The sequence below is a fragment of the Gorilla gorilla genome, chromosome 6 (assembly GCF_029281585.2).
Source record: "Gorilla gorilla gorilla isolate KB3781 chromosome 6, NHGRI_mGorGor1-v2.1_pri, whole genome shotgun sequence".
NCBI lineage: Eukaryota > Metazoa > Chordata > Mammalia > Primates > Hominidae > Gorilla > Gorilla gorilla.
Genome location: NC_073230.2, coordinates 35,725,551 through 35,740,495, shown reverse-complemented (window position 1 = coordinate 35,740,495; position 14,945 = coordinate 35,725,551). Strand labels below are relative to the sequence as shown.

At 39.8% G+C, this 14,945-nt stretch overlaps 1 pseudogene; it reads left to right on the top strand.

Annotated features, from left to right (window-relative positions):
- The first annotated feature begins 11,156 nt into the window (after positions 1–11,156).
- Positions 11,157–11,652, top strand: LOC101131479 (peptidyl-prolyl cis-trans isomerase A-like; annotated as a pseudogene).
- The last annotated feature ends 3,293 nt before the right edge of the window (positions 11,653–14,945 follow it).

Below are 14,945 nucleotides of genomic sequence, written 5' to 3'. Positions count from 1 at the left end.
GTTGTTTGTTGTGGGGGCTTGTATTAGTCTGTTCTTACGTTGCTGTAAAGAGCTACTTAAGACTGGATAATTTATAAAGAAAATTGGTTTAATGGGCTTATGTTTACACAAGCTGTATAGGAAGCATGGCTGGGGAGGCCCCAGAAATCTTACAGTCATAGCAGAAGGCAAAGGGGAAGCTGGCAAGTCTTACATGGCTGGAGCAGGAGGAAGAGAGAGTGAAGGGGGATGTGCTACACACCTTTAAACAACCAGATCTCATGAGAACTCACTCACTATCACAGGAAGAGGAAGGGGAAATCTGCCCCCATGATCTAATCGCCTTCCACCAGGTCCCCACCCCGACATTGGGAATTACAATGGACATGAGATTTGGGTGAGGACACAGAGCCAAACCATATCAGAGCTGTCCTGTGCATTGTAGAATGTTTAGCAGCATCCCTGGCCTCTACCCACTAGATGCCAGTAACACCCTCTCCCCACTGCACCCTATTTGTGACAACCAAAAATGTCTCCAGACTTTACCTAATGTCCCGTAGGTGCCAAAATTATCCCAAGCTGAGACTACTGGTCTTAGGTTATTGAAGTCTCAGAAGGTAATCCTAGAGAAGTATCTTAGGTCAGGTTCCCTATGTAAGGGGTTTACTGAGTAACACAAACAATATCTATAGAAGGCAGATTGGACAGAGAGTAACACTGAACAGAGATGCAGTTACAATAAAGGTTTCAACAGATCCCTCGAGGGGCTCTGGAGCCCTTCAGTGTTGTCCCAAATACAGGCAAGAAGCTGAGTTCTTCCCTCTCCACCACCCCTCCCCTCCCCCCACCATTGGATGGGCATGACCTTGTCAAGGCTGCTCTCTTCCATTAGTGAGCCATTCCCAAGGACAAACCCAGCTATGAACATGCTCTTGACAGTTGAGGGGATGAGCCCCTCAATCCTGAATGGGGGATCTGAAGACAGTACCACAACATTAAATATTAGAAGAGAATAGCTTCAACTGCTTTGAGGCCATGGTCATAAAGATCGAGCTTGGCTGTCTTCAGAATAAACCCCGAGAAGGCCTCAATTTCACAGTCACAATTTTCTTTCATAATCCAATGCTGTAATGGCCCAAGAAAATTAGAAGAGCTACTTCTGACCTCAATTATTTTTGAAATGTATCTAATTTGACTGTGGTTTTCATAGATTCATAAGTTGGTTTTTATAGGTTAAAATGCAGCTAAAACCTGCATAAAGCTGCCTAAAGCCATGCCAAGCTCTTTTTCAAGAAGTGTTTAAAGGCCCCCTTGGAAATGATCTGTGGCTACTGATTTTTAATTTGTTTTGTGAAGGAATAAAGTTAAAAGACTCTTTTTGACTCTCTGAGCCAAAGTGAGTGTTCCACAGGTGATGGGATTGTTCCAAATCATTCCTGGAAAAATGCTTGCTGGGCTGGTCATAACAAACTGTGACTTGCCCCTGTCACTGTATGTAATTTAGTCGCTTCCACTCAAAATGTGGTCTGCAAGCTGCAATTCCACAGCACCAAGTGGTTGGCTTTGCATTATCTCATTTAATTGTAAAAGGACAATCCTATGACCACGTAAGTCACTGTTATTCGTTCCATTTAACCAAAGAGAAAGCTGAGACTGAGAGCGTTTATGCAATTTACACAAAGACACCCAATTGCTAAATGGCTGGGTAGGGACCAGAATCCAAGTCTATCTGACTACAGAGCACCAGCTTTTGTTTCATGGTATAAATATTCTGAATCACAAAGTCACTAGTTTCCTTTATATGCAAATTTCTGGACCCTGGGACTCCTGAAGGAAGAATCATTACAAGCACTGATTTTTGTTCACCTGCCAGACATATATTCCTCAGCTGTTCCTTGAGATCGTGACAGAGTATAGGAGCTATGGTTATGTTTACAAAACACTTTCCCTTATGTTTTCCCAATCCTTATTACAGCCATCTGAGGCAGGGAATAGTATCCTGATGTCTTAAGTGACAAGAAAAGGCCCAGGGAAGGACTTGGTCAATCAACAACTAAATGGTACAGACTTCATTCTGGCTTAGGCTTTTGTCCCTGACCTCTGTCTTCTCAGCACCACTGTCAGATGCTCCAAGGCCATAGTCCTGACGAATCTGTATTCACTTCCAATGAGCCATGGAGCATTCTCCCTTCAGGAAAGCCCTCTTCAAAATGGGTTCAATTTGGAGTTGGTCAGACCCACTCTTCATCACCGGCCTGGTTTTGGAGACATGATTATCACCTTGATCTGTCTGTTTCTATACACCTATAACTAAATAAATATCATATCAAAAAGATCAGGGTGTAGAAATGTTACGTAGCATACATTGTGCAATGGAAAGAGAGCAAAGGGAAGTACTCTGTGTGATACCACACAGACCAGGTAATGGAGCAAGAAACAGAAAACAGGCCAAGCTGTTCTAGTGGCTTTAGCCCACACTGCTTCAAGATGCAGGTAAATTAGAGCATTTGTCTTTTACTTGTGGTTATAAATTATGAAGATTTTATGTATCATTTGAAATTCTTGGGATTGAGAAGGAGCAGGATAACTCTTAACAACTGTGATACACACACAAAAGCTGTTTCAATAAATGAAAGAGAAAGAAAAATGATGGAGCTTCAGTCCTCAAAGATGTGAATGCTACGCCTACAGGCAATCCGGCAATGTAGGGCAATACACACACACACACACACATGCACACATGTGTGCACACACGCACACATGTGTGCACACACACACACGGCAAATATTTATTGGGCAATACTATGCCAGAGCATGTTACATATATCTTAGCTCATTTAACATGGTTTGGTGATACTATTTTCCCCATTCCACAGGTGAAGAAACTAAAGCCCAGAGAAAATAAGTAACTTGCCTATGGCCTTTCAGCTAGTAATTAGCAAAGCAAGGACTTAAATCCAGATCTAATGACTCTAGAACCTACACTCTTAATCACTGCCCTGTACAAAGACTATGTCCTTGCTATGGACAGGACCCACTGCACAGACCCATTTCATGGGCCTACAACTTATGCAGTCTCACAGTGCCCTGGGCTCAGAGGGAGCCACACTTGGATAAATGCTCTGCTGTTGCTGTCTCTAAAATTCTTGATAATTGGAACAAGGGACCCTGCATTTTTATTTTTTACTACACCTAGAATTTATGTAATCAGTCCTGGGTAGGGAATACTGAATTGCAAAATCATTAGGTTAGCTGTGTCTTTATTTTAAAAGAAAAAGGAGGAGGAGATCAAAATAAAGTAGACAGAAACTAAATATTTAAACCAGAAAATCTGAGACATAATTACTATTATAAAAATTAGTGGAATCTGGGGCTAACAGTTAAGAAGATACATGAATAATGAAAGATTGAAGTTGATATGGTTTGACTCTGTGTACCCACCCAAATCTCATCTCCAATTGTAATCCCCACATCTCAAGGGAGGGACCTGGTGGGAGGTGACTGGGTCATGGAGACAGTTTCCCCCATGCTGTTCTCATGATAGTGAGTGAGCTCTCATGAGATCTGATGGTTTTTAAAGTGTTTGGCAGCTCCCCCCTCATGCTGCCTGTCTCCTGCCACCATGTAAGATGTGCCTTGCTTCCCTTTCACCTTCCATCATGATTGTAAGTTTCCTGAGGCCTCCCCAGTCATGTGGAACTGTGAATCAATTAAACTTCTTTTCTTCATAAATTACCCAGTGTCAGGTATTCTTTATAGCAATGTGAAAATTGACTAATACAGAAGTCAAAATGTGCAAAATTTAAATGTTTTCATTTATTTAAATAGAAAGAAAATGATTAAATGAATCATGTGGAAAAAAAAAAACAGAAGGTGTTAATTCTTTTTGCATTCAACCACATCCCCAAAAAATGTTAATTGGAAAATTAAAAGTTGTAATTTCCTATAGAGTTAGCCTGGATTAGAATGCATTTTAGTGAAAACAGGAGCTTTATGCATTTCTTTTATTTATTCATTTTTTTAAGACAAGGTCTGGCTCGACTGCCTAGGCTGGAGTGCAGTGGCACGATCTCGGCTCTCTGCAACCTCTGCCTCCTGGGTTCCAGCCCTCCTCCCACTTCAGCCTCCCAAATAGCTGAAACTACAGGCATGCCCCACCACACCCAGCTAATATTTGTATTTTATGCAGGGACGGGGTTTCGCCACATTGCCCAGGCTAGTCTCAAACTTATGAATACAAGGGATCCACCTGCCTTGGCCTCCCAGAGTGCTGGGATTACAGGCATGAGCCGCTGCGCTCAGAACATTTCTTTTAAATGGTATGAATACTCAGTGAGCATCTGTAATGCTGTGATCACTATGCTAGATACCCAGGAGGATGCAGAAAAATAGACACAACCCCTGATGAAGATAGACATAGAAGCACAACCAACATAGCAACAGTTGTTAATATCTAAAGCCACCATGCCAAGAGTGTTATGCCTTATCACATTTGATTCTCACAAAGATGTAATTGAGGACACTGAGACCTAGCAGTCACACACATCGTTAGTATTGGAAGTGGAGTTTATCATAGCAACAGGGTGAGCAATGATAACTACCCACATGAGTAAGTGCTGTGAGTATACAAAGAGGGGCCATGGAAGGGCAGTAATTATTTTATTAATTGGTTTTTTTAGTTTGAACTTGGCAGTGTCTCTAAGAATTTTCTCCTTACCCATTCTCTCCCATACCCTGCCTCATTCCTCCTAAATCATTCCCTCTTCCTTCCTCCACTCTCTCAAGTAATAGCATTTCAGACTCTGAGAAAGGAAAGAGAGAGTGCGTACCACTTTTTAAAATAGATATAGCTTCATTATCTGCAAGACATTGATTAAAAATTGCCCAATGTTATATTGTCAATTTTGTATGTGTGTGTGTGTGTACACATAAGTAAATACACAAACAAATGTGTGCCCTTAACTTGTTCTTTCTAGTGAAAAATAGTGTAACACAGTCGAATCTGGAGATTGGAAACAAACCAATATCGTGCTTGCAAGTGGCTATGAAAACCAAGGAGCCACGTCCAAGGAGTAAATAAAGAAGTAACACAGATCACCTCTGCCAAGTTAGAACAAAGGTCTCCAGAGAACCTAAGGGCTTCCTAATGTAAAGACATATCAGGAAATGAAGATCTAAGATTAGATATAATTTTATCTCTGAAACTTTTCAAATGATAAAATCCATCCAATATGTTTTCATAAATTTGATCCAGAGCCCATTTTTTGACACAATATTTGGTCTATATGGTAGAATGTGTTGTTTGGATGCCTACCAAAGTATTGAAATTCCTTTGACAGGAGAAACGGCAGATTTCTACATTCAATTCTCACCCAAAACCTAAGATGAAAAAAAATCCAACATAAAAGAAAGAGTTTATCCAACAAAAAAATACAGAATAAACTTTCAACCATGGAAAACAGTGATGACCTGGGATTTAACTGCAGATGGGATGTCTTCCTTCACAGCATAAGCTTGTGTGGAAGTGAATGACAGCATCTGAAACCTAGAAGGTATCTTTTTGATTATATCAGTCATTTTATTTTTTGTAGGAATGAAAGTTTGAAATTCAGACCAAACATTCCAGGTAACTCTCATTCACTCAAAAAAACTTTTATTCTTCTAATAATATGAGAAATATTCTTTTTATGGAATGTTTTAAAAATACACATAATACAATTTTTAAATAAGTTTAAATAAATTTTAAAAGGAGCCACAATTGATATTTTGGTATATAGTTTTCTAAATATTCTTCTGTGCATTCGAGAAAAATATAAATATATATATTTTATTTTTACAAAAATATATGCTTACTGAAACTATATGTCAATAAATATATTTCTACAACACCACTTTGATTACCTATGTGATATTACTTTGAATGTACAAATCATAATTTATTATATTGGTCATTTTTAGATATTTATTTTTGTTCCCAATACATTGCTAAAATTTATCTTACTGTTATTTAAGTTGCAATGTGACTAGTCTTGACACACATCCCTAATTATTTTCTTAAAATATATTCCTAGAAATAGGATTACTGATTGAAAGAATATACACATTTCTAAGGCTTTTCACCTCTTTTGCCAAATTAATCTCCATTTATTCAGTCAGCAAATATACATTGATTGCCTATTATCTGTTTGCTTCTATGCCCAAGTCTGAGTTACAGTTGGGGGACAACATAAATACAGTCCTTGCCTTTATAGAGTTTACAATATAGGTAGAGAGAGAGAGACAATAAGCAAATACTCAATATTCATGACAGTAATAAATCATGAGCAAAACCAACAGAATACCATGAGAAAATATAACACAGTGACTTCACTTAGGCAGGGCTCGAGGAGGAAGGCCAAGGAAGTTCCACTGGGACACTGAAGCTAAGACCAGGAGGTGAAGAGTGGCAGGACAAGCATTCTGAGAGAGGGCCTAGCAATGTCTGCTGGCCCCACAAGAAGAGCTCCACAAAGGAACTGAAAGAAGCCATGGGTCTGAAGTTCAGTGACAGAGAAGATGGGAGCTTGGCAGGGGCCACACTAACTGCAATGAAAGCTATCACTGAAGGGTTTTAAGCAGAGGAATCACGTGGTCTGATTAATAATGTTTTTTAATGATTCCTTCTGGCAGCTCTAAGCAAGGTAAGTAACAACACTATTTAGATTAATTCAGCTGTCTAGAAAGTCAACAACAAAAATTTTGTCCCATTCAGTAGGTTGCCTGTTCACTCTGATGATAGTTTCTTTTGCTGTGCAGAAGCTCTTTAGTTTAATTAGATCCCATTTGTCAATTCTGGCTTTTGTTGCTATTGCTTTTGGTGTTTTAGTCATGAAGTCTTTGCCCAGGCCTATGTCCTGAATGGTATTATCTAGGTTTTCTTCTAGGGTTTTTATGGTTTTATGGTTTTATGGTCTTATGTTTACATCTTTAATCCATCTGACAAAGAGTTAATATCCAGAATCTACAAAGAATTTAAACAAATTTACAAGAAAAAAACAACCCCACCAAAAAGTGGGCAAAGGATATGAACAGACACTTCTCAAAAGGAGACATTTATGCGGCCAACAAACATGTAAAAAAAGCTCATCATCACTGGTCATTAGAGAAATGCAAATCAAAACCACGATGAAATACCATCTCACATCAGTTAGAATGGTGAGCATTAAAAAGTTGGGAAACAACAGATGCTGGAAAGGATGTGGAGAAATAGGAATACTTTTACACTGTTGGTGGGAGTGTAAATTAGTTCAACCATTGTGGAAGACAGTGTGGCAATTCCTCAAGGATCTAGAACCAGAAATACCATTTGACCCAGCAATTCCATTACTGGGTATATACCCAAAGGGTTATAAATCATTCTACTATAAAGATACATGCACACGTATGTTTATTGCAGCACTGTTCACAATAGCAAAGACTTGGAACCAACACAAATGCCCATCAATGATAGACTGGATTAAGAAAATGTGGCACACATACACCATGGAATACTATGCAGCCAAAAAAAGGATGAGTTCATGTCCTTTGCAGGGACATGTATGAAGCCGGAAACCATCATTCTCAGCAAACTAACACAAGAACAGAAAACCAAACACCGTGTGTTCTCACTCATAAGCAGGAGTTGAACAATGAGAACACATGAACACAGGGAGGGGAACATCACACACTGGGGCTTGTCAGGGGGTGGGAGGATAGGGGAGGGATAGCATTAGCAGAAATACCTAATGTAGATGATGGGTTGATGGGTGCAGCAAACCACCATGGCACATATATACCCATGTAACAAGCCTGCACGTTCTGTACATGTATCCCAGAACTTAAAGTATAATTAAAAAAAAAAAAAGTAAACGGCAATGACAATGATGTCTTAGAAGGAAGCAATGGCAGAAGACGTGGAGAGAAGTGGAATTACTTAAGATATATTTGGAGATCATATCAACAGCTACTGGTGGTTCAAGCCCAGAAGAGGGCCTGGTTGTCCTAAACTCACAACACTGTATTTTTTCCTAATTAAAATAATAAATATAATAAGATAAAAATAGCATTTCAGTGTTGTGCTCATTTTGCATTGTTTTGATTACTAGCCCTTGAACATTGTTTATTTATGAGCAATTTGCATTTTTTTGTGCACTACCTATGATTGGGTTTTTTGCCCCCTTTGCTACTAGATCATTCTTTTTCTTGTTGCTTATGTGTCAGTTTCCTAGGGCTGCTGTAACAAAATACCACAAACTAGGTGGCTTAAAACAGCAGAAATATATTCTCTCACTGTTCTAGAGACAGCAAGTGCAAAATCAAAGCATTGGCAGTGCCATACTCCTGCTGAGGTCTCTAGGGAGGATCCTTCCTTGCCTCTTCCAGCTTCTGGCAGCCCCAGGTGTTCCACAGCCTGTGGCTGTTATCAGTCGAATCTCTGCTTCCATCCACACATGAGGTTCTCCCTGTATGTCCATGTCTCCTCCTCTTATGACACCAGTCATATTGGATTAAGAGCCCTCCCTACTCCGCAGCTTAACTAATTATTTCTGCAATGACTCTATTTCCAAATAAGGTCCCATTCTGAGGTACTGGGGGTTAGGACTGTAACATATCTTTTGACAGACCCAACTCAAACCATAACAACTCATAAGAGATCTTAATACACTGCAAATATCTTTCTCAGTTTATCATTTGCGTTTGTATCCTGTTTATGTTGTTTGGTATGGATAGAAGGTTTTAATTTTGTGAATTTAATCTATCAGTTTTTCTTTTATCCAGTATTTGTTGAGTGCCTACTCTGTGTGTGTGTGTATCTGTGCGTGTGTGTGTGTGTGTGTGTGTGTGTGTGTGTACCAGATGCTGTTCTAGGTGCCCTTTATCCAAAGATGAATGAGAGTTGGCTGTCTTATCCCTACATGCTCAGAGTCTAGGAGGCAGACAAGTAAACAAATAAATATCATTCAGATGATGACTACAACAATAAAACATTTGAACTAGGGAAAGGGGGCAAAAATAAAGAACGCTCAGCGAAGTTTGGGCAGTTGTAGAGAGGAGATCAGTTATGCCAGACCCCTCTCAACTCCAATAGGGAATGCACCAGCTTCAAGAGCCCGAACAAGAGACCCAGAGCCAGCAAAGTAGACATGGGGTTTGTTGAGAGAAACTTACTTACATACAGGGATGGTCCAGTGACAGTGGGCTACACAGAACTGCTCTGCCCAGTGGCAGCAGACAGGGCAGGAGAGCCGCTTGTAAGAAGCATGCAGTTGAAACAGCGTTTTCACTTAGCACCGTCCTCCTAACAACCTCCAACTGGTAACCTTCATTTAACCTAAAACACAGGGCTTTGATCTCCTGTACAGCCTGTGTTCCTTGGGATGGGCGAGGGGCTCAGATATTCCTCATAGATAAGGAATGAATCTCCAGGTTGGCAACTTCTGGATTCCTTAGCTCGGAACTCCAAATACACGTTTGTGTGCATCTGCCATGCAGGGTCATTCTTAGGGTATGCTGAAGTCAGGTTATCACTGTCAGGTGCGTCTACCAAACACAGGTGTGTCTACCATTCAAGGCCCTTGGGCAGTCGTTAAGGAATATGAAGTTTCACTAATTATGCCTCAAACTGAAAGTTTCCTGGCTGACTGTCCATCAAGTAGGGTCTCCTCAAAGTGCAGTCCAGCGGACCACAGCGTCAGCCTCACCTGAAACCTTGTTAGAATGCAGAATCTCAGGCCCTGCCTCAGACGTAGGGAATTAAAACATGCATTTACATGACATCCCTGGATGATGTGTATACACATGAAAGTCTGAGAAGCACTGCCCTATGCTTTGGAAGTCATTTTTTCAGGTTTATAGTCACAGGCTTTTGTCTGTGATTACAAGGACATAATTAGAAAGTACCCTAGAAGCCTTGCAGTGCAAAAGCAAACTTTAAAACTCTTCCCATGTGTTATGTCAAGATACTGATTAGTACATCAAATGGGCAGCCTTCACCAAATAGCTTCATAATCCATGGGAAAAGAGACCCAGTGTGCACATTTCAGGGTAAGCTCAGTGGAAGCCAAGGGGACAATTTGCTCTAGGGATGACCCTGGCATGACCCTGTGTTTCAGACCAAAGATAAGCCTCCAAATCCATTCCCTGGATCAGCTGTTCAAAGGGGATTTGTCTCCTGGGTTATAATTGGTCTCCCGCTTGTATTTTGAGCAGGTGGTTCAGGGGAAAGGGAAACTTTGTTTTATTTATTTAAGCAGTTGAATAAAGGAAGCATCTCTTTGGGAAAAGAGATAGACAGGAATTGTTTCTGGCGTGGTAATTGGGTAGAGTAAGCTGGAAGAGGTGGGGGTACAAGAGAAAGTGATGGAGAGAGAAATGGAAAACCAGACTTGGGTGGAGAAGAAAACTCTCACCAAAGTAGAACAGCTGCTGGATCACTCAAAAACCTGTATTGTTTTACTTCAAAGCCAAGTTCAATTCTGCATGCTGAAAGGAAGAAATGCAAGGTACACACAAGGTAGATAGCTAGGGACAAAAATGTGAGACACCATAGCCTCTAGATGTAAGATATTCCTTAGGAAACATTGCAACATGGATGAAGCCAGCCTCCTGGCACCCTGCAGAGTGTGCACTACAAGCCGGCAGTCTCATCCTTGGTTCACTCAGTCGTGGGTTTTACTAGAACAAGGCTAGGGTCCATTTTAATGCATGCTAAAAGATATAAGAGAGTCATTCAATGCAAATATTAACCTGGACTGGTGTTTAATGCCTGTCTCCAACGCATTCTTCCCACCAAAAATCTGGCGGTGGTTTTAGAGGGAACTTACTGGAATCATTTTAACTCAGCAAATAAATAAAAAGACTTGCTGCCTGCAGTTTATTGTGATGGTCTGGGCTTCCCTGTACAGTGAGACAGACATGCACTGTTCAACCCTAGGCACTCTTTAGAGCTGTGTGCTATACAATCCATAAAAGCAAACATGGCTGCCCTGGGGACAGAAAAAAATAAAAACAAAGGGGATTAAGACAAGGTACCTACAGTCAAGAATTTACCACTTAATATAAAAATAATTAGCTAAAACATACATCTAGCAGAAACTCTCAAATTTCTATGAGCGGCTTTGCAGAGGCTACTGCCGCCAGGAGTCCCGGTACTATCAGCCATGGTCAACCACACCATGTTCTTCGACGTTGCTGTCGACAGTGAGCCCTTGGACCACGTCTCCTTTGAGCTGTTTGCAGAAAAGTTTCCGAAGACAGCAGAAAACGTTCGTGCTCTGAGCACTGAAGAGAAAGGATTTGGTTATAAGGGTCCCTGCTTTCACAGAATTATACCAGCATTTATGTGTCAGGGTGGTGACTTCACACACCATAATGGCACTGGTGGCAAGTCCATCTACGGGGAGAAATTTGAAGATGAGAAATTTATCCTAAAGCATACAGGTCCTGGCATCTTGTCCATGGCAAATTCTGGACCCAACACAAACTGTTCCGTTTTTCATCTGCACTGCCAAGACGGGGTGGTTGGATGGCAAGCATGTAGTCTTTGGCAAGGTGAAAGAAGGCATGAATATTTTGGAGGCCATGGAGCAATTTGGGTCCAGGAATGGCAAGACCAGCAAGAAGACCACCATTGCTGACTGTGGACAGCTCTGGTAAGTTTGACTTGTGTTTTGTCTTAACCACTGGACCATTTCTTCTGTAGCTCAGGAGAGCACCCCTTTTGCTTGCAGTATCCTAGAATCTTTGTGCTTCCACTGCAGTTGCCTCTGGGTTCCATGTTTTCTTCGTTCCCTTCCGTGCCTAGCTGGATTGCAGAGTTAAGTTTATGATTATGAAATAAAAACTAAATAATAATTGTCTGTTCTTGTTTGAGTTAGGGCTTTGATGTAGGCCTTACTTGAAGCAGAAACAGGTTACTTCTGAAACATCACTTACATGCTTGCTTAATTCTACACAGTACTCAGTTTTTTTTTTTTACTTTCCAGACCCAGGAAGTCTCAATGTTATTTGTTGAGTGGAATATTGAAAATGTAGGCAGGGGCTGGCCGTGGTGGCTCACTGCCTGTAATCCCAATGCTTTGGGAACCTGAGGCAGAAGATCACTTGAGGTCAGGAGTCAACATCAGCCTGGGCAACATAGTGAAACCCTGTCTCTACAAAAAATAATTAGCCCAGCCTGGTGGTGCATGCCTATAGGCCTAGCTAATCAGGAGGCTGACCTGGGAGGATTGCTTGAGCCCAGGAGTTAAGGCTGCAGTGAGCTACGATCATGCCACTGCACTCCAGCCTGGGTGGCAGAGTGAGACTCTGTCTCTTAAAGGTAGGCAGGGGCAGGAAAAGCAAGGAGCCAGAAATTAGAGGTTGGACCAGTGCTCAATGAGTTCATGCATTTAGAGGTGTTCTTCAAGGTGACTAGTGTCACAAACTGAGAAATCTGTTATGGCTCATTTTCTGTAACAAAGCTAAACTTGAACACTGCTGGTATTCCTTGAGGGAAGGCTATTGGGCTTTAGGCTCTATGGGGAAGGGTCTTGGGCCCTTTGAGTAATTTGAGTTGGAGTACGTAGGTCAAGTTTATATATTATATATCTTTTAATTATGGTGGAATTCCTATGTAGAGACTGAAAAGCCAGGTACCTGGTGCTGTAGTCAGTCTCCCTGTAGAGGGTTAAGGCCCAGACCACATGCAGTGACTAGTTACTGCTTCTAGCATATAGAGCCTCTCCCTAGCTTTGATTATGGAAACTTTGAGGTCTTGCCAGCCTGATGAATCTGAGCCATAAGATCTGGTCAAAGCGATTCCCTTCCCTTAATTGAGGACTTGGTTTCTCATGAAATTAAATGTACAGTGCTGGCAATTAGATGTATAGGCTGAAATATACATATCAGAGGACAATCTAAGCTGAGAAAACCCCACCACTGCCCACCTTAACTGACCTCTAAGGTTCTTAACCCAGCAATCAAGTTTGCCTATCCTGAAGATGTGAGAGTTGATCAGTTGGTGTGTTCTGCAAATTTTTGTTTTACTGTCTGCCTGGTTCCTTCTGCATGAATTACCGATGCAACCCCCTCTACAACCACCACCACTTGTTCATCTCAGTCTTGTGTGTTGTCTGATTACATATCCCTGGGTGACATCATTCAATGTCTTAATGTACTTTAGCTCAGGCCTGAGCACAACATGGAAATAAATATCCTTTCCTTATCAAAATTTTTTTAAATGTCTATGACCTCTGAAAATGAAAACCAGAAACATTAAAATCCATTTATCTTCATATAACGTTCATAAAAGTTATTTGGGGATTCCTGGACCATTTTCAAATATGATTTTAGTTGGATATTTCACAATCCTGTTATTTTTGAATTGCCTGTTGGCTTAAAATTTATCACCTAGATCTTTATGACTGTTTTAGCTTTCTTGTGAATAAATGAGATTGGCTGTTGGGAGGAGCAAAAAACCACATGCATATACATAGTTAATGGAACAATACACAGGTAGCAGCCATCTGACAATTACATTATTTGATCTTTTTAAAAAGGAAAAAGCTTACTTTGTTTTTGTATATCTTTTTCTAATTCAGTCTAATGATGACCAGTTTAAATTTCTAGGCTACAGGCATACAAATTTTGAAACAACAAATATTAGGACTTTGAAAGCTGTCAGTTCATTATGATCATAAACTTATTTTTAAAACTTTTTATTCTTAAAAACATTTTATTCTGAAATATTTTTTCTTAAATATCTTTATTCTTAAAATATCATATGTCCCTACCTCACACCATATGCAAAGATTAACACAACATGGATCATAGATCTACATATAAGAATTAAAACTATACAACTTTCCTAGAAAAAAACATAGGCATAAATCTTTATAACCCTGGATTAGCAATAGTTTCTTAGATGTGATCCCAAAAGCACAAACGACAAAAGAAAAAAATTAATTAGACTTTATTAAAATTAAAACATTTGTGCTTCAAAAAACATCATCAAGAAAATAAAAAGACAACTCACAGAATGGGAGAAAATATTTTGAATCATATATTTGATAAGGTACTTGTTTCCAGAATATATTAAGAATTCTTAAAACTCAACAATGAAAGGACAAATAACTCAACTAAAAAATGGGCAAAGAATTTGAATAGACATTCCTCCAAAGAAGATACACAATTTGGCCAATAAGCACATGAAAAGATGCTCAACATCATTAGTCATTAGGGAAATGCAAATCAAAACTATGGTGAAATTTCACATACATTAGGATGGCTATAATCAAAAAGGTGGACAATAACAAATCTCAGTAAAGATATGAAAAACTGGAATGCTCATGCATTGCTAGTGAGATTGTGAAATAGTACACTGCTTGGGAAAACAGGCTGGAAGTTTCTCAGAAAAGTTCCTCGAAAGATTAAACGTAGTTCCCAAATGGCCCATTCCAGTCCTAGGTATATTCCCAAGAGAATTGAAAACATATTTCCACACAAAAAACTTGTATGCAAATGTCCACAGCAGCATTATTTATGATGGCTAAGACGTGAAAACAATGTGCATGTCTACCAACTGAAGAATGGATAAACAAAATGTAACATACCTATATAAAAGAATATTAATTGAAGTTTTGATACATGCTACAACGTGGATGAAACTTGTAGACATTGTGTTAAACGTAAGAAATCAGACACAAAGAGCTACATATTACATGATTCCATTTCCATAAGATGTCCAGAATAGGCAAATCTATGGAGACGCAAAACAGAATGAGTGACTGCCAGAGACTACAGAGATGTGAGAAGGAAAAATCACTGCTGACAGGTACCTTTCTGAGGTGATGAAAATTTTCTGTAATTAAGTAGTGATAACAATTCAACGTGTGAATATATGTACTTTAAAAGAATGAATTTTATGTTAGAGGAGTAATATTTTAATAAAGGGGTTATTTTTTAAAACT